The sequence below is a fragment of the Bubalus kerabau genome, chromosome 21 (genome assembly GCF_029407905.1).
Source record: "Bubalus kerabau isolate K-KA32 ecotype Philippines breed swamp buffalo chromosome 21, PCC_UOA_SB_1v2, whole genome shotgun sequence".
Classification (NCBI taxonomy): Eukaryota; Metazoa; Chordata; class Mammalia; order Artiodactyla; family Bovidae; genus Bubalus; species Bubalus kerabau.
The window spans coordinates 2,626,237-2,646,462 of NC_073644.1; positions in this window are offsets into that span (position 1 = coordinate 2,626,237).

The following is a 20,226-nucleotide window of genomic DNA, read 5'->3' on the forward strand; positions in this document are numbered from 1 at the left end:
CTTCCCTGGAGAGGAATATTAGTTCCCGGACACACGCCTAGGTGAGGTCTCTTCGGCCCTGCAGTGACTCGAGCGCAACCCCCAGCTTTCCCTCGCAGCCCAAGGGGAAGATTGGGCTTCCCAGGGCCAACCCAAGGGGAAGGCTGAGATCCCCGTCGTAACTCGAGAATGCCTCCGCAACTCGAGAAAAACCACGTGGTTCCCACCTCTTGGCAAGATGAGGCCCTTGCCCACGACGGCGTCTCAAGGGAAGTCCCCTGTTCCGCCCTGAAGTGCGAATCGGTCCCTGACAGCCTTCCTGCGACGCCCAAAAGTCCCCCCACACGCCGGGGTCCCCCGAGGGGAACACCGAGGGTCCCGGCACCGCTTCCTCTGAGCCCCTTCTACCCTCCTGATCGCGACAGGAGAGGCGATTCCCCTGCGTGGTCTGGAAGGGGTTTCCGGCCTTCCCGGCGCACCTCAGGATGAGGTCGGTCTCACGAGGAAATTCGAGACGAGCCACGTGGGTGGGGCCACATGACGAACGCCCCCGATTCCCCGGTCCGCTCTTTAGAAGGACCCGAGGCCCGGACCCCTCTTCGAAGGCAACCCTGTGGGTGAAGGCACAACACGATGGGGCACTGCCACCCCCGTGCATCGTCCGCAAAGACCCGCGTGTTCCACACACAGCTTGACGAGGGGCCTGAGACCCCCTGAGCAACTCGAGAGGCCAGCGGGGTTCCCTTCCTCTGACAAGACGAGGCCTGACTCTCCTGTCCCAACTCTGCAGGGACCCTGCGGTCGGAGTCCAAAACGGAGAGGAAGCCTGAGGTTCCTGCCTCCCCTCGAGGTGAGGCCCTCTTCCGTTGCGCCAGGCCCAGCGGAGTCCCGAGGGGCCCCGCCACCTCCACAGGATCCCTTGCCTCTCAGAGGCACCCTGGGAAGTTCCCTAAGGTCCCCGGCAGAAGGCGAGGGACACGAGGGTTTCCCGCCGCCCCCCGAGAAAGACCTCGAGAGTCCTTCTTCAACGCGTCTCGAGGCCCTAGTCCCCTCCCGTGACTCGAGAGCCAGGACGCGCTCCCCCTCGCCACGCGCATGGAGACCTGACTTCCCTGGTGCCGCACGAGAGGCTCCCTGAGATCCTCGTCGTGCCTCGGGAGAAAACCCCCACCGGCGCCGCAGCTCGAGGAAACCCCTGAGACGCCCCCGTCCTCGCGAGCTGAGGGCCTTCTTTTCCTGCATGGCCTGCAGAGCAATCCCGGGTCCTCTCTCCAAACGGAAGACGAGGCTGGATTCCCTTGAGGCCGCTCAGGGGGCTCCAAGAGACCCGCGTCGCGACTCGATAGGAGAGCGGAGTCCTTGGCTTCCCCTCGAGACGAGGCTTGACTCCCCGGGGGAGCCTGGAATGCAACCCCGAGATCCCTGCCTTCCCTGGAGAGGAATATTAAGTCCCGGACACACGCCTAGGTGAGGTCTCTTCGGCCCGGCAGTGACTCGAGCGCAACCCCCAGCTTTCCCTCGCAACCCGAGGGGAAGATTGGTCTTCCCAGGGCCAACCCAAGGGGAAGGCTGAGATCCCCGTCGTAACTCGAGAATGCCGCCGCAACTCGAGAAAAACCACGTGGTTCCCACCTCTTGGCAAGATGAGGCCCTTGCCCGCCACGGCGTCTCAAGGGAAGTCCCCTGTTCCGCCCTGAAGGGCGAAACGGTCCCTGACAGCCTTCCTGCGACCCCCAAAAGTCCCCCGACACGCCGGGGTCCCTCGAGGGCAACACCGAGGGTCCCGGCACCGCTTCCTCTGAGCCCCTTCTCCCCTCCTGATCGCGACAGGAGAGGCGATTCCCCTGCGTGGTCTGGAAGGGCTTCCCGGCCTTCCCGGCGCCCCTCAGGATGAGGCCGATCTCACGAGGAAATTCGAGACGAGCCACGTGGGTGGGGCCACATGCCGAACGCCCCCGATTCCCCGGTCCGCCCTTGAGAAGGACCCGAGGCCCGGACCCCTCTTCGAAGGCAACCCTGTTGGTGAAGGCACAACACAAAGGGGCACTGCCACCCCCGTGCATCGTCCGCAAAGACCCGCGGGTTCCACACACAGCTCGACGAGGGGCCTGAGACCCCCTGAGCAACTCGAGAGGCCAGCGGGGTTCCCTTCCTCAGACAAGACGAGGCCTGACTCTCCTGTCCCAACTCTGCAGGGACCCTGGGGTCGGAGTCCGAAACTAAGAGGAATCCTGAGGTTCCTGTCTCCCCTCGAGGTGAGGCCCTCCTCCATTGCACCAAACCCAGATGAGTCGCGAGAGGCCCCTCCCAACTCCAAAGTATCCCTGAATTCTCAGAGGCACCTTGAGAATCTACCTGAGGTCACCGGCTCAAGTCCAGGGAACCCAAGGTTTCCTGCTGCGACCCGAGAACGACCTTGAGAGTCCTTCGGCGCGTCTTGAGGCCCGATTCCCCTACCATGACTCGAGAGCAAAGACCCGCTCCCCATCGCCATGCGCATGGAGACCTGACTTCCCTTACTCCTGAAGAGAGTCTCCCTGAGCTCCCCGTCGTACCTCTTCGGAAACCCCATTCAGGCACTGCAGCTCGCGAAAACCCACGATACGCCCCCGTCATCACGAGATGAGGGACTTGTTTCCTGCCTGGCATGGAGAGCAAAACCGAGTCCTCCCTCCAGACTCCACAGGAGGCTTGACTCTCTTTAGGCCTCTCAGTTGGCTCCAAGAGATACCTGTCAGGACCTGAAGGGAGAGCAGAGTCCTTTGCTTCCCCTCGAGACGAGGCCTGACTCCCCGTGTGAGTCTGGAATGCAACCCCGAGTTCCTGTCACACCTGGAGAAGAAAACTCGGTCCTGGACACAAGCCTAGATGAGGTCTATTTTGCACTGCAGTTACTAGAGAGCAATCGCCAGCTCTCCCTCGCAAATCGAATTGAAGATTGGACTTCCCTGGTCCAATACAATTGGAATTCTGAATTCGACATCGTAACTCGAGAATCCCGCCGAAACTCGAGAAAATCCACGTGGTTCCCCCATCAGCGCTAGATGAGGCCCTTGCCCGCTACAGCGACTCAAGAGAAGTCCCACTTTCTGTCTTGAAGTGCGAAACCGCACTTGGCACCCTTGATGCAATCTCAAAATTCCCCGAAATACCGGTCTCACTCGAAAGGAACACCGAGGTTCCCGGAACCACTTCATTTGAGCTCCTTCTCCCCTCGTGATCACGACAGGAGTGTCGATTCCCCTGTTATGTCTGGAAGGGGTTCCCGACCTTTCCAGCGCGCCTAAGGATGAGGCAGGTCTCACGAGGAAATTCGAGACATAGCCTCGTGGGTGGTGCCACAAGCCGAAAGACCCCGATTTCCCGGTCTGCTCTTGATAAGAACGTGATGCCCTGACACCCCCGTGCATCGTCCAGAAAAACCCGCAGGTTACAAACACAGTTCAACAAGTGTTCTGTCACCCCGTGAACAACTCAACAGGCAAGTGGAGTTCCATTCCTCCACACAAGATGAGACCTGATTTTCTGTACCAACTCTGCAGGGAAACTGCGATCCGAGTCAATACCAGCGACAGGAAACCCAGGAGAGGAAACATGAGGTTCCTGCCTCCACTCGAGATGAGGCTCTCATCCATTGCACCAAACCCAGTGGAGTCCAGAGAGGCCCCTCCCAACTCCACAGTACCCCTGACTTCTCAGAGGCACCCGGAGAAGCTCCATGAGGTCACCGGCACATGTCGAGGGAACCCAGGGTTTCCTGCCACAATGGGAAAAAGACCTCGAGAGTCCTACTTCAACGTGTCTTGAAGCCCGAATCTGCTTCCATGGCTCTATAGAAATGACACGCACCCCCTCGCCACGCACATGGAGACCTGACTTCCCTGGCGCCATAAGAGAGGCTCCCTGAGCTCCCTGTCGTACCTCGTGAGAAACCCCACACTGACGCCGCAGCTTGAGAAAACTCACCATACGCCCCTGTCATCGCGAGATGAGGGCCTTCTTTTCCTGCATGGCCTGGAGAGGAATCCCGAATCCTCTTTCCAAACTCCACAGGAGGCTTGACTCCCTTTAGGCCACTTAGTGGGCTCCAAGAGATACCCGTCGTGACTCGAGAGGAGAATGGAGTCCTTTGCTTCCCCTCGAGACAAGGCCTGACTCACCAGGTGGGTCTGGAATGCAACCCCGAGATCCCTGTCTCCCCTGGAGAGGAACATTAGGTCCTGGAAACAAGCCTAGATGAGGTCTCTTTTGCCCTTCTGTAACTCGAGAGCAATCCCCCGCTCTCCCTGACAACTCGAATGGAAGATTGGACTTCCCTGGGCCAACACAAGAGGAAGCCTGAATTCCCCTTCGTAACTCGAGAATCCCGCCGCAACTCGAGAAAAAGCACTTGGTTCCCTCGTCATCACAAGATGAGGCCCTTGCCCGCTACAGCTTCTCAAGAAAAGTCCCACGTTCCGTCTTGAAGTGCAAAACGATACTTGACACCCTTGATGTGACCCCAAAAGTTCCCCGAAATATCGGTCTCACTCGAGGTGAACACCGAGGTTCCCGGCACCAGTTTATCTGAGCCCCTTCTCCCCTCCTGTTCGTGATAGGAGGGTCACTTCCCCTGCTTTGTTTGTAAGGGGTTCCCGACCTTCACGGGGCACTTCAGGATGAGGCCAGTCTCACGAGGAAATTCGAGACGTAGCTCGCGGGTGGTACCACATGCCAAAAGACTATGATTTCCCGGTACGCTCTTGATAAGAACCCGATGCCTGGACACCTCTTCGAAGGCAACCCTGTGGATGAAGGCACAACACAAAGGGGCATTGACACCCTCGTGCATCGTCCGGAAAAACCCGCAGGTTCCACATACAGCTCAACAAGTGGCTTGTCACCCCTGAAGAACTCGAGAGGCAAGTGGGGTTTCATTCCTCTACACAAGACGATGCCTGACTCTCCTGTCCCAACTCTGCAGGGACTTTGCGATCCGAATCAGACCAGCGCCAGTGAAGTCACGAGAGGAACGCTGAGGTTCCTGCCTCCACTCGAGATTAGGACCTCTTCCATTGCACGAAACCCAGTGGAGTCCCGAGAGACGCGTCCCAGCTCCACAGTATCCCTGACTTCTCAGAGGCACCCTGAGAAGCTCCCTGAGGTCACCAGCACAATTCGAGTGAGCCCAGGGTTTACTGCCGCCACCATAGAAAGAACTCAAGAGTCCTTCTTCAACGCATTTTGAGGCCTGATTCCCCTACCATGACTCGAGGGCAATGACGCGCTCCCTCTGCTACACTCATGAAGCCCTGACTTCCCTGGCGCCACACGAGAGGCTCCCTGAGCTCCCCGTCATACCTCGTGAGAAACCAAACACTGGCGCCACAGATAGAGAAAACCCACGAGACGCCCCCATTTTCGCGACATGACGGCCTTCTTTTCTAGCATGGCCTGGAGAGCAATCCCGAGTCCTCTCTCCAAACTCCACAGTAGGCTTGACTCCCTTTTGGTCACTCAGTGGACTCCAAGACATACCCGTCGCGACTCGAGAGGAGAGCGGGGTCTTTTCCTTCCCCTCGAGGCGAGGCCTGACTCCTCGGGTGAGTCTGATATGCGAACCGGAGATCCCTGTCGCCCCTGGAGAGAAACATTAGGTCCTGGACACAAGCCTAGATGAGGTCTCTTTTTTCCTGCAGTGACTCGAGAGCAATCCCCAACTCTCCCTCGCAACTCGAATGGAAGACTGGACTTCCCTGGGCCAACAGAAGAGGAAGCCTGAATTTCCCGTTGTAACTCAAGAATCCCGCCACAACTCGAGAAAAACCACGTCGTTCCCTCTTCATCGCAAGATGCGGCCATTGCCGCTACAGCGTCTCAAAAGAAGCCTTACGTTCCATCTTGAACTGCGATACGGTACTTGGCACCTTTGATGCGACCCCAAAAGTTCCCCAACACACTGGTCTCACTGGAGGGGAACACCGAGGTTCCCGGCATCACCTCACCTGTGCCCCTTCTCCCCTCCTGATCGAGACAGGAGGGTCGATTCCACTGCTTTGTCTGCAAGGGCTTCCGACCTTCCCGGCGCACCTCAGGATGAGGCCGGTCTCACTAGGAAATTCGAGACGTAGCCTGGTGGGTGGTGCCACATGCGGAAAGACCCCGATTTCCCGGTCCGCTCTTAATAAGAACCCGATGCCAGGACACCTCTTCGAAAGCAAACCTGTGGATGAATGCACAACACGAAGGGGTACTGACATCCCCATGCATAGTACGGAAAAACACGCAGATTCCAAACACAGATCGACAAGTGTCCTGTCATCCCTTGAAGAACTAGAGAGGCATGCGGAGTTCCGTTCCTCCACACAAGAGAAGGCCTGACTCTCCTTTCCCAACTCTGCAGGGACCGTGCGATCGGAGTCAGAAATGTAGATGAAACCTGACGTTCCTGCATCAACTCGAAATGAGGCCCTCTTCCATTGCGCCATACCCAGTGGAGTCCCGAGAGGCCCCTAAAACTCCACAGTATCCCTGATTCTCAGAGGCACCCTCAGAAGCTCTCTGCGGTCACTGGCACAAGTCGAGTGAACCCAGGGTTTCCTGCTGCATTCTGAGAAAGACCTTGAGAGTCCTTCTTTACCGCGTCTTGAGGCCCGATACCCTACCATGACTGGAGAGCAATGACGCATTCCCCTCGCCACGCCCATTGAAACCTAACTTCCCTGGCGCCACACGAGAGGCTCCCTGTGCTCCCCGTCCTACCTCATGAAAACCCCACACTGGCACCGCCGCTCGAGAAAACTCACGAGACGCCCCCATCATCGTAAGATGAGGGCCTTCTTTTCCTACATGACCTAGAGAGCAATCCCGAGTCCACTCTCCAAACTCCACTGGAGGCCTGACTCCCTTTAGGCCACTCAGTAGCCTCCAAGAGATACACGTCGCTACTCTAGAGGAGAGCAGAGTCCGTTGCTTCCCCTCGAGCCGAGGCCTGACTACTTGGGTGAGTCTGGAATGGGATCCCGAGATCCGTGTCGCCCCTGTAGAGGAAAACTCGGTCCTGGACACAAGCCTAAATGAGGTCTTTTTTGTCCTGCATTGACTCAAGTGCAATCCCCAGCTCTCCCTCGCAACTCGAATGGATGATTGGACTTCCCTGGGCCAACACAAGAGGAAGCCTGTATTCCCCGTTGTAATTCGAGAATCCCGCGGCAACTGGAGAAAAACAACGTGGCTCCTCCGTCATCGAAATATGAGGCCCCTGTCAGCTATAGCGTCTCCAGGGAAGTCCCATGTTCCGTCTTGAAGTGTGAAACGGTACTTGGCACCCTTGATGCGACCCCCAAATTTCCCTGACACCCCGGTCTCACTCGAGGAGAACATGGAGGTTCCCAGCACCGCTTCAGCTGAGCCTCTTCTCCCCTCCTGATGGCGACAGGAGGGTCGATTCCCCTGCTTTGTCTGGAAGGGGTTCCCAGACTTCCCGGCGAACCTCAGGATGAGGCCAGTCTCACGAGGGAAGTCGAGACGTAGCCTCGTGGGTTCTGCCACATGCCGAAAGACCCCGATTTCCTGGTCCGCTATTGATAAGATCCCGATGCCCGGTCACCTCTTTGAAGGTAACCCTGTGGATGAAGGCACAACACGAAGGGGCACTGACACCCCTGTGCATCGTCCCCCAAAACCTCAGGTTCCACATACAACTCGACAGGTGGCCTGTCATCCCGTGAACAACTCGAGAGGCAAGCGGAGTTCCATTACTCCACACAAGACGAGGTCTGACTCTCCTGTCCCAACTCTGCAGGGACCCTGCTATCCGAGTCAGAAATGGAGAGGAACCCTGACGTTACTGCCTCAATCCGAGATTAGGTCCTCTTCAATTGCACCAGTCCCTGTGAAGTCCCGAGAAGCCCCTCTCAACTCCACAGTATCCCTGACTTCTCAGAGGAACCCCGCTAAGCTCCCTGAGGTCATGGGCACAAGTCGAGGGAACCCAGGGTTTCCTGCCACACCCCGAGAAAGACCTCGAGAGTTCTTCTTCGAAGCGTCTTGAGGCTCAATTCCCCTACCATGACTCGAGAGCAATGAGGCGCTCCCCCACGCCACGTCCATGGAGACCTGACTTCCGTGGCACCACAGGAGTCTCCCTGAGCTCCCCGTCCTATCTCGTGAGAAACCCTAACCAGGCACTGCACCTTGAGAAAACCCACGAGACGCCCCCGTCATCGCGAGATGAGGGCCTTCTTTTCCTGCATGGCCTAGAGAGCAATCCCGAGTCCTCTCTCCAAACTCCACAGGAGGTTTAACTCCATTTAGGCCACTCTTGGGCTCCAAGGGATACCCGTCACGACTCGAGAGGAGAGCGGAGTCCATTCATTCCCTTCGAGACGAGGCCTGACTCCCCGGGTGATTCTGTAATGCAACCCCGAGATCCCTGTCGCCCCTTGAGAGAAAAACTCGGTCCTGGACACAAACCTAGATGAACTCTATTTTGCCCTGCAGTGACTCGAGAGCAATCTCCAGCTCTCACTTGCAACTCGAATGGAAGATTGGACTTCCCTGGGCCAACACAAGAGGAAACCTGTATTCCCCATCATAACTCAAGAATCCTGCCGCAACTCGAGAAAAAACACGTGGGTCCCCCGTCAGCGCTAGATGAGGCCCTTGCCCACTACAGCATCTCAAGAGAAGTCCCAGGTTCCGTCTTGAAGTGCGAAACGGTACTTGGCACCCTTGATGCAACCAGAAAAGTTACCCGACTTTCACTCAAGGAGAGCACCGAGGTTCCCGGCACTACTTCATCTGAGCCCTTTCTCTCCTCCTGATCCCGAAAGGAGGGTCGATTCCCCTGCTTTGTTTGGAAAGGGTTCCCGGACTTTCCTGCGCGCCTCAGGATGAGGCCGGTCTCACGAGGAAATTCGAGACGTAGCCTCGTGGGTGGTGCAACATGCTGAAAGAACCCAATTTCCCGGTCCGCACTTGAGGAGAACCCGATGCCCGGACACCTCTTCGAAGGCAACCCTGTGGATGAAGGCACAACAGGAAGGAGCACTGACGCCCCCGTGCATCTCCGAAAAACCCGCAGGTTCCACACACATCAACTAAAGTGGTGTCATCCTTGAACAACTTGAGATGTAAGCGGAGTTCCATTCCTCCGCAGAACACGAGACCTGACACTCCTGAGCAAACTCAACAGGGAACCTGCGATCTGAGTCAGATCCAGCCTCCAGGAAGTCAGGAGCAGAACCCTGAGGTTCCTGCCTCAACTCGAGATGAGGCCCTCTTCCATTGCACCAAACCCAGAGGAGTCCCGAGAGGCCTCTCCCAAATCCACAGTATCCCTGACTTCTCAGAGGCACCCTGAGACGCTCCCTGAGGTCACCGGCACAAGTCAAGGGAACCCAGGGTTTCCTGCCGCAACCCTAGAAAGACATCGAGAGTTCTTTTTCAACCCGTCATGAGGCCCGATTCCCCTACCCTGACTTGAGAGCAATGACGCGCTCCCCCTTGCCCCGCCCATGGAGACCTGACTTCCCTGTTGCCACACGAGAGGCTACCTGAACTCCCCGTCATACCTCGTGAGAAACCCCACACTGGCGCCGCAGCTCGAGAAAACTCACGAGACGCCCCCGTCATCTCGAGATGTGGGCCTTCTTTTCCTGCATGGCCTGGAGAGCAATCCCGAGTCCTCTCTCCAAACTGAAGAGGAGGGTTGACTCCCTTTAGACCACTCAGTGGGCTCCAAGAGATACGCGTCGCAACTCGAGAGGATAGCCGAGTCCTTTGCTTCCCCTCGAGACGAGGCCTAACTCCCCGGGTGAGTCTGTAATGCAAACCCGAGATCCCTGTCGCCCTTGGAGAGGATCATTGGGTCCTGAACACAAGGCTAGATGAGGTCGCTTTTGCCCTGCAGTAACTCAAGAGCACTCCCCAGCTTTCCCTCGCAACCCGAATGGAAGATTGGACCTCCCTGGGCCAACACAAGAGGAAGCCTGAATTCCCAGTAGTAATTCGAGAATTCCGCCTCAACTTGAGAAAAACCACGTGGTTCCCCCGTCATTGCAAGATGAGGCCCTTGCCCGCTCCAGCGTCTCAAGAGTAGTCCCACGTTCTGTCTTCAAGTGCGAAATGATATTTGGCACCCTTAATGCTACCCCAAAAGTTCCCCGACATACGGGTCGCACTAGAGGGGAACACCGAGGTTCCTGGCACCACTTCATCTGAGCCCCTTCTCCCATCCTGATCGCGAAAGGAGGGTCAATTCCCCTGCTTTGTATGCAAGGGGTTCCCGACTTTCTCCACGCACCTCAGATGAGGCTGTCTCACGAGGAAATTCAAGACGTAGCCTCGATGGTGGTGCCACATGCCGAAAGACCGCGATTTCCCGATCCGCTCTTGATAAGAACGCGATGCCCAGACACCTATTCAAAGATAGTGTGGATGAAGGCACAACACGAAGAGGCACTGACACCCCCGTGCATCGTCCGGAAAAGACCGCAGGTTACTCATACAGCTCAACAAGTGCCTGTCACCCAGTGAACAACTCGAGAGGCAAGCGGAGGTCCATTCCTGCACACAAGACAAGGCCTGACTCACCTCTCCCAACTATGCAGGGGGCTGCGATCGGAATCAGAAATGGAGAGGAACCCTGAGGTTCCTGCCTCCCCTCGAGATGAGGCCCCCTTCCATTTCACCAAACCCAGTGGAGTCCCGAGAGGTCTTTCCCAACTCCACAGTATCCCTGACTTCTCAGAGGCACCCGGAGAATCTCCCTGAGGTCACCGGCACAAGTCGAGGGAACCCAGGTATTCTTGCCAAGACCCGAGAGAAATCTTGAGAGTCCTTCAACGTGTGTAGAGGCCTGATTCCCCTACCATGACTCGAGAGCAATGACGCGCTCCCTCTCGCCACACGCATCGAGACCTAACTTCCCTGGCGCCACACAAGAGGCTCCCTGAGCTCCCCGTCGTACCTCCTGAGAAACCAACACAGGCGCTGCAGCTCGGTAAAACCACCGAGACCCCCCTGTCATCGTGAGATGAGGGCCATCTTTTCCTGCATGTCCTGGAGTGCAATCCCGAGTCCTCTCTCCAAACTCCAGAGGAGGCTTGATTCCCTTTAGTCCACTCAGTGGGCTCCAAGAAATACCCGTCGCGACTCGAGAAGAGAGAGAAGTCCTTTGTTTCCCCTCGAGAGGACGCCTGACTCCTGGGTGAGTCTAGAATGCAACCCCAAGATCCCAGTCATCCCTTGAGAGGAACATTAGGTCCTAGACACAAGCCTGGATGAGGTTTCTTTTGCCCTGCAGTGACTCGAGCGCAACCCCCAGCTCTCCCTCGCAACTCGAATGGAAGATTGGGCTTCCCTGGGCCAACACAAGAGGAAGCCAGAAATCCCCTTCGTAACTCGAGAATCCCGCCGCAACTCGAGAAAAACCACGTGTTTCCAACGTCATCCCAAGATGAGGCCCTTGCTGCTATGGCCTCTCAAGAAAAGAACCACGTTCCGTCTTGAAGTGCGAAACGGTACTTTGCACCCTTGATGCGACACCAAATGTTCCCGGACACGCCGGTCTCAGTCGACAGGAACACCGAGGTTCCCGCACCACTTCATCTGAGCACCTTCTCCCCTCCTGTTCGAGACAGGAGGGTCTATTCCCCTGCTTTGTTTGGAAGGGGTTCCCCACATTCCCAGCGCACCTCAGGATGAGGCCGGTCTCACGAGGAAATTCGAGACATAGCGTTGTGGGTGGTGTCACATGCCGAAATACCCCGATTTCCCGGCCCACTCTTGAGAAGAACCCGATGCCCGGACACCTCTTCGAAGGCAACCCTGTGGACGAAGGCACAAAACGAAGGGTCACTGACACTCCCGTGCATCATTCGGTAAAAGCCGCAGGTTCCACACACAGCTCGACAAGAGGCCTGTCATCCCATGAACAACTCGAGAGGCAAGCAGAGTTCCATTCCTCCACTCAAGACGAGGCCTGACTCTCCGGTCCCAACTCTGGAGGGACCCTGCGATCGGAGTCCGAAATGGAGAGGAACCCTGAGGTTCCTGACTCCACTCGAGATGAGGCCCTCTTCCATTACACCAAAAACAGTGGAGGCCCGAGAGGCCCCTCCCAAATCCACAGTATCGCGACTTCTCAGAGGCACCCTTAGAAGCTCCCTGAGGTCACTGGCACAAGTCGAGGGAACACAGGGTTTCCTGACGCAACCCGAGAAAGACCTCGAAAATCCTCCTTCAACGCATCTTGAATCCCGATTCCCCTACCATGACTCGAGAGCAATGACGCGTTCCCCCTCGCCACTCGCATGGAGACTTGACTTCCCTGGCGCCACACGAGAGGCTCCCTGAGCTCCCCGTCATACCTCGTGAGAAATCCCACACTGGCTCCCCAGCTCCAGAAAACCCACGAGACGCCTCCGTCATCGCGAGATGAAGGCCTTCTTTTCCTGCATGGCCTGGAGAGCAATCTCGAGGCCTCTCTTCAAACTCCACAGGAGGCCTGACTCCCTTTAGGCCACTCTGTGGGCTCCAAGAGATACCTGTTGGGACTCGAGAGGAGAGCAGAATTCTTTGCTTCCCCTATATACCAGGCCTGACTCCTCAGGTGAGTCTGGAATGCAACCCCGAGATCCCTGTCGCCCCTGGAGAGGAACATTAGGTCCTAGACACAAGCATAGATGAGGTCTCATTTGCCCTGAAGTGACTCGAGAGCAATCCCCTGCTCTCCCTCGCACCTCGAATGGAAGAATGGACTTCCCTGGGACAACACAAGAGGAAACCTGAATTCCCCGTCGTAATTCGAAAATCCCGCTGCAACTCGAGGAAAACCACGTGGTTCCCCCATCATCGCAAGATGAGGCCCTTGCCAGCTACAGCGTCTCAGTAGAAGCCCTACGTTCCATCTTGAAGTTTAAAACGATAATTGGCAACCTTGATGTTAGCACAAAAGTTCCCCGACACCCTGGTCTCACTCGAGGGGAACACCAAGGTTCGGTGCACCGCTTGTTCTGAGCCCCTTATCCCCTCCTGATCGCGACGGGAGGGTCGATTACCCTGCTTTGTCTGGAAGGGGTTCCGGACCTTCCCGGCGCACCTCAGGATGAGGCCGGTCTCACGAGGAAATTCGAGACGTAGCCTTGTGGTTGGTGCCACACGCCGAAAGACCCCGATTTCCCTGTCTGCTCTTGATAAGAACCCAATGCTAGGACACCTCTTCGAAGGCAATCCTGTGGACGAAGGCACAAAACGAAGGGGTCTGACACCCTCCTGCATCGTTGGAAAAGCCCGCAAGTTCCACATACAGATCGACAAGTGGCCTGTCACCCCGTGAACAACTCGAGAGGCAAGAGGAGTTAAATTCCTCCACACAAGACGAGGCCTGACTCTCCTGTCCCAACTCTGCATGGACACTGAGATCCGATTCAGAAATGGAGAGGAACCATGAGGTTCCTGCCTCAACTCGAGATAAGGCCCTCTTCTACTGCACCAAACCCAGTGGAGTTCGGAGCGGCCCCTCCCAACTGCACAGTATCCCTGACTTCTCAGAGGCACCCTGAAAAGCTCCCTGAGGTCACGGGCATAAGTCGACGGAACCCAGGGTTTCCTGCCGTAACCTGAGAAAAACCTCGAGAGTCCTTCTTCACGCGTCTTGAGGCCCGATTCCCCTACCATGACTGGAGAAAAATGACGCGCTCCCCCTCGCCACGCGCATGAAGATCTGACTTCCCCGGCACCACATGAGAGGCTCCCTGAGCTCCCCATCGTACCTCGTGAGAAACCCCACACTGGCGCCGCAGCTGGAGAAAACCCACGAGACGCCCCTGTCATGGTGAAATGAGGGCCTTCTTTCCTGCATGACCTGAAGAGCAATCCCGAACCCTCTCTCCAAACTCCAAAGGAGGCTTGACTCCCTTTAGGTCACTCAGTGGGCTCCAAGAGATACCCGTCGATACTCAGGAGGAGAGCGGTGTCCTTTGCTTCCCCTCGAGATGAGGCCTGACTACGAGGGTGAGACTGGAATGCAACCCTGGATCCCTGTCGCCCCTGGAGATGAACCTTAGGTCCTGGACAAAAGCCTAGATGAGGTCTCTTTGGCCCTGCAGTGACTCAAGCGCAACCCCTAGCTTTCCCTTGCAACTCGAATGGAAGATTGGCCTTTCTGAGCCAACACAAGAGGAAGCCTGAATTTCCAGTTGTAATTTGAGAAACCCGCTGCAACTCGAGAAAAATCACGTGGTTCCCCGTATTGCAAGATGAGGCCCTTGCCCCCTACAGCGTCTCAAGAGAAGTCTCACATTCCGTCTTGAAGTGCAAAACAGTACTTGGCACCCTTGATGCGACCCCAAAAGTTCCCCTATATACCGATCTCACTAGAGGGGACACTGAAGTTTCTGGCACCACTTCATCTGAGGCCTTTCTCCTCTCCTGATCGCGATAGGAGGGTCGATTCCACTGCTTTGTCTCGAAGGGATTCCCGACCTTCCCGGCACACCTCAGGATGAGGCCGGTCTCACGAGGAAATTCGAGACGTAGCCTCGAGGGCCATACTACATGCCGAAAGACCCCGATTCCATGGTCCACTTTTGATCAAAACCAGACTCCTGGACACCTCTTCGAAGGCAAGCCTGTGGATGAAGGCACAACACGTAGGGGCACTGACACCCCGTGCATCTTCCGGAAAAACCCGCAGGTTCCTCACACAGCTCCACAAGTGGTCTGTCACCTCGTGAACAACTCAGGAAGCAAGCGGAGTTCCATTCCTCCACACAAGACGATGCCTGACTCTCCTGTCACAACTCTAGGGACCTTGCGCACCGAGTCAGAAATGGAGAGGAAGCCTGAGGTTCCTGCCTCCACTCAAGATGAGGCCCTTTTCCATTGCCACAAAACCAGTGGAGTCCCGAGAGGCCCGTCCCAAATCCACAGTATGCCTGACTTCTCAGAGGCACCCTGAGAAGCTCCCTAAGGTCACCGGCAGAAGTCGACGGAACCCAGGGTTTCCTGCCGCAACCCGAGAAAGACCTTGAGAGTCCTGCTTTAACGTGTCTTGAGGCCCGATTCCCGTATCATATCTCGAGAGCAATGACGCGCTCCCCCTTGCCATGCGCATGGAGACCTGAATTCCCTGGTGCCACACGAAAGGCTCGCTGAGCTTCCCGTCGCACCTCGTCAGAAACCGCACACTGGCACCGCAACTCGAGAAAACAAACAAGACGCCCCTGTCATTGCGAGATGAGGGTCTTCTTTTCCTGCATGGCCTGGAGAGCAATCCTGAGTCCCCTCTCCAAACTCCACAGGGGGCTTGACTCCCTTTAGGCCACTCAGTGGGCTCCAAGAGACACCTGTGGTGACTCAAGAGGAGAGCGGGGTCCTTTGCTTCCCCTCGAGTCGAGCTCTGACTCCCAGGATGCGTCTGAAATGCAACCCCGAGATCGCTGTCGGCCCTGGAGAGGAATATTAGGTCCTGGACACAAGCCTAGATGAGGTCTCTTTTGCCCTGCAGTGACTCAAGAGCAAACCCCAGCTCTCCCTCGAAACTCGAATGGAAGATTGGACTTCCCTGGGCCAACACAAGAGGAAGCCTGAATTCCCCGTCGTAACTTGAGAATCCCGCCGCACCTTGAGAAAAACCACGTGATTCCCCCGTCATCCCAAGATGAGGCCCTTGCCCTCTACAGCGTGTCAAGAGAAGCCCCAAGTCCGTATTGAAGTGCAAAACGGTACTTGGCACCCTTGAAGTGACCCCAAAAGTTTCCCGACACACCGGTCCCACTCGAGGGGAACACCGAGGTTCCCGGCACGACTTCAACTGAGCCCTTTCACTCCTCCTGATCGCGACAAGACGGTCGATTCCCCTGCTTTGTCTGGAAGGGGTTCCCGATCTTCATGGCGCACCTCAGGATGACGCCAGTCTAACGAAGAAATTCGAGACGTAGCCTCATGGATGGTGCCACGTACTGAAAGACCCCGATTTCCTGCTCTGCTATTGATAAGAACCCGATGTCCGGACACCTCTTTGAAGGCAACCCTGTGGATGAAGGCACAACACGAAGGGGCACTGACCCCCTCATGCATCTTACGGAAAAAACCGAAGGTTCCACTCACAGCTCGACAAATGGTCTGTTATCCTGTGAACAACTCGAGAGGCAAACGGAGTTCCATTCCTCCACACAAGACGAGGCCTGACTCTCCTGTCCCAACTCTTAAGGGACCCTGTGGTCGGAGTTTTAAATGGAGAGGAACCCTTAGGTTCCTGCCTCAACTCGAGATGAGAACCTTTGCCATTGCACCAAACCCAGTGGAGTTCCGAGAGCGCCTCCCAAGTCCACAGTATGCCTGACTTCTCAGAGGCACCCTGAGAAGCTCCCTGAGGTCACCGGTACAAGTCGAGGGAACCCAGGGTTTCCTGCCGCAACCTGAGAAAGACCTCGAGACTCCTTCTTCAACACGTCTTGAGTCCCGATTTCCCTACCATGACTCGAGAGCATTTATGGGCTCCTCCTCATCACACGCATAGACACCTGACTTTCCTGGCGCCACACGAGAGGCTCCCTGAGCTCCCCGTCGTACCTCGTGAGAAAACTCATACTTGCGCTCCAACTTGAGAAAACCCACAAGACGCCCCCGTCATTGCGAGATGAGGGCCTTCTTTCCTGTATGGCCTGGAGAGCAATCCCGAGTCCTCTCTCCAACTCCACAGGAGGCTTGACTCCCTGGAGGCCACTCAGTGGGCTCCAAGAGATACCTATCGCGACCCAGGAGGATATCAGAATCCTTTGCTTCCCCTCGAGCCGAGGCCTGACTCACTGGGTGAGTCTGGAATGCAACCCCGTGATCCCTATCGCCCCTGGAGAGGAACATTAGGTCCTGGACACAAGCCTAGATGAGGTCTATTTTGACCTGCCGTGACTCGAGAGCAATTCCCACCCAGCTCTCCCTGGCAACTCGAATGGAAGAATGGACTTCCCTGGGCCAACACAAGAGGAAGCCTGAATTCCCCGTCGTAAGTCAACAATCCCATCGCAACTCGAAAAAAACCACGTGGTTTCCCCTTCATCACAAGATGAGGCCCTTGCCCGCCACAGCGTCTCAAGAGAAGTCCCACGTTTCATCTTGAAGTTTGAAACAGTATTTGGCAATCTTCGTGAGACCCCAAAAGTTCCCTGACATACCGGCCTCACTCAAGGGGAACACCGAGGTTCCCGGCACCACTTCATCTGAGCCCCTTCTCCCCTCCTGATCGCGACAGTAGGGTCGATTAACCTGCTTTGTCTGGAAGGCTTTCCCGACCTTCCAGGGGCACCTCAGCATGAGGCCCGTCTCACGAGGAAATTCGAGACGTAGCCTCGTGTGTGGTGCCGCATTCCAAAAGACCCCGATTTCCTGGTCCGCTCTTGATAAGAACCCGATGCCCGCACACCACTTCAAAGGCAACCCTGTGGATGAAAGCACATCACGAAGGGGCACTGACACCCCCGTGCATTGTCTGGAAAAAACCGCAGGTTCCACACACAGCTCGACAAGTGGCCTGTCACTCCTTGAACAACTCGAGAGGCAAGCGGAGTTCCATTCCTCCACACAAGACGAGGCCTGACTCTCCTGTCCCAACTCTGCAGGGACCCTGCAATCTGAGTCAGAAATGGAGAGGAACCCTGAGGTTCCTTCCTGATCTCGAGATTAGGCCCTCTTCCATTGCAGCAAACCCAGTGGAGTCCCGAGAGGCCTCTCTCAGCTCCATAGTATCCCTGACTTCTCAGAGGCACCCTGAGAAGCTACCTGAGGTCACAGGCACAAGTCGAGGGAACCCAGGGTTTCCTGCCGCAACCCGAGAAAGACCTCGAGCGTCCTTTTTCATTGCGTTGAGCCCTGATTCCACTACCATGACTCGAGAGCAATGACGTGCACCCCCTCGCCACTGGTATGGAGACTTGACTTCCCTGACACCACACGAGAGGCTCCCTGAGCTCCCGGTCGTACCTTGTGAGAAACCCCACACTGGCACCGCAGCTCCAGAAAAACCATGAGACTCCCCCGACATCGCGAGATGAGGGCCTTCTTTTCCTGCATCGCCTGGAGAGCAATCCCGCGTGCTCTCTCCAAACTCCACAAGAGAGGAGCCAAGATTGCTGAGGAGTAGGACGGGGAGAACTCTTTCCCCCCCAAACAATTTCATCAAAAGAGCATTTAAACGTCGAGTAAATTCCACAATACAACTTATGAATGCTGCCAGAGGACATCAGGCACCCAGAAAAGAACCCAACTCTTGGAAAGTAGGTAGGAAAAAGTATAAAAGACAAAAAAAGAGACAAAAGAGGGAGGGAGGGATTTCCGTCCCGGGAAGATAGTCTTAAAAAGAGAAAAGTTTCCAAACACCAGGAAAGCTTTTCACTGCCAAATCTTTGCCAAGCTTTGGAAGCACAAAGGGCAACATAAGGGGGATAAAAATAAATAAACAATTAAAACTCGCAGATTGCAAGCCCTACGGTAACTCCCCCAGCCGCAAAGCAGTGCAGACGCCTGCTCACACCATTAGCAAGCAGGGGCTGGGCAGGGAGGCGCAGCGCGGGCTGCATCGCTTAGAGTAAAAATCTGGCCTGAATACCCTGAGCGCTATCTGAACGAAATAACTTGGGCTAGCAAACCAGACTCTGGGATATCTACCACGCAAAAAGCCAGCCCTAACCTAAGACACCGCCAGGCCCGCGCACGGAACAAAGGACTGAACAGAGATAGCCGGCTGCAGACCTTCCCCCTCCGGTGACAGGCAGCCAGAGCCGGAAGGGGGCAATCGCAGCCCCAGAGAGACATTATCTATAAAACTGTAAGCAGGCTTCTTTGCTAAGTAAAACTTCTTGGGGATCTGGACGGTCAACATCTGCCTGAGAAGGTGCGCCTGTTTTACACCCAGATAACTGAGTGGCGGGGAGGCGATAAGTCACAACATTGGCGCTCGCCAAACACCTCATCACCTGAGCTGCTCAGACCTGGGAAGAGCACAAAACGCAGGCCCAACCGAGTCTGTGCCTCTGAGGACTACCCGAGTGCCTGAACCTGAGCGGCATGGACCTGGGAGGTGCATGCAGCCCAGGGCCAGCCTCGGATTGTTCCCGGCGGAACAACCTAGAGCCCGAGCAGTGTGGGCAGGGAGGCTACACGTGCCGTGAGCGGGGGCAGACCCAGTGTGGCTGAGGCACTGCGAGCGCACGCCAGTGTTATTTGTTTGCAGCATCACTCCCTCCCTCCCTCCCCACAGCGCAACTGAACAAGTGAGCCTAAAAAAAAAAAAGTGTCCTCCACCGTTCCCTTTGTGTCAGGGCGTAAACCCGACACTGAAGAGACCAGCAAACAAAAGAAGCTATAACAGAGGGAAACGCCTTGGAAGCTACAGGCAATAGATTAAAACCCTGTGGTTACTAGGACTACATAGGAAGGCGCCTATAGATCTTGAGAAATATAAGTCGGACCAAGGAACTAGCCAAAAATGAACCGAACCCATGATACTCACAACAAAACCAGAGAAAGTCCTAGATATATTTTTATGATCATTCTTACTTTTTTTAAATTTTTTTAATTTTAAGTTCTCTATTGTTCATTTAATTTTCACTTTTATAACCTATTACTTTGCAAAAAAAAGACCCTATTTTTTTCTTCTTCAGCAAACTTCATATATGTGTATATATATATATATATATATATATATATAAAATAATTTTTTGACCTTGTTTTTTTATTTTGTTTTTTTTTCTTCTTTTCTTTAACATTGTATTTTTGAAATTCCAAACTGTACTCTAGATTTTTAATTTATGCTTTTTGATATTTGATATCAATTTTGTACCTGTAGTTTCTTTATAATTTTTGCGACATTGCTTGCTTTTGTTTGTTTGTTTTCTCTTTAGTTTTCTTCTTCCTTTTTTTTAACATTGTATTTTTGAAATTCCAAACTCTACTCTAGATTTTTAATTTTTGCTTTTTGGTATTAGTTATCAATTTTGTACCTGTATTTTCTTGATAATTTTTGCGACCTTGTTTGTTTTTCTTTGTTCGTTTTTTCTCTCTTTCTTTTCCTTCTTCTTTTCTTTAACATCGTATTTTTGAAATTCCAAACTCTACTCTAGATTTTTAATTTTTGCTTTTATGTATTTGTTACCAATTTTGTACCTTTAAGAACCCAATCTTCAGTACCCATTTTTCACTAGGGAGCGAGTTTACTGGCTTGACTGCTCTCTCTCCCTTTGGACTCTCCTTTTTCTCCACCAG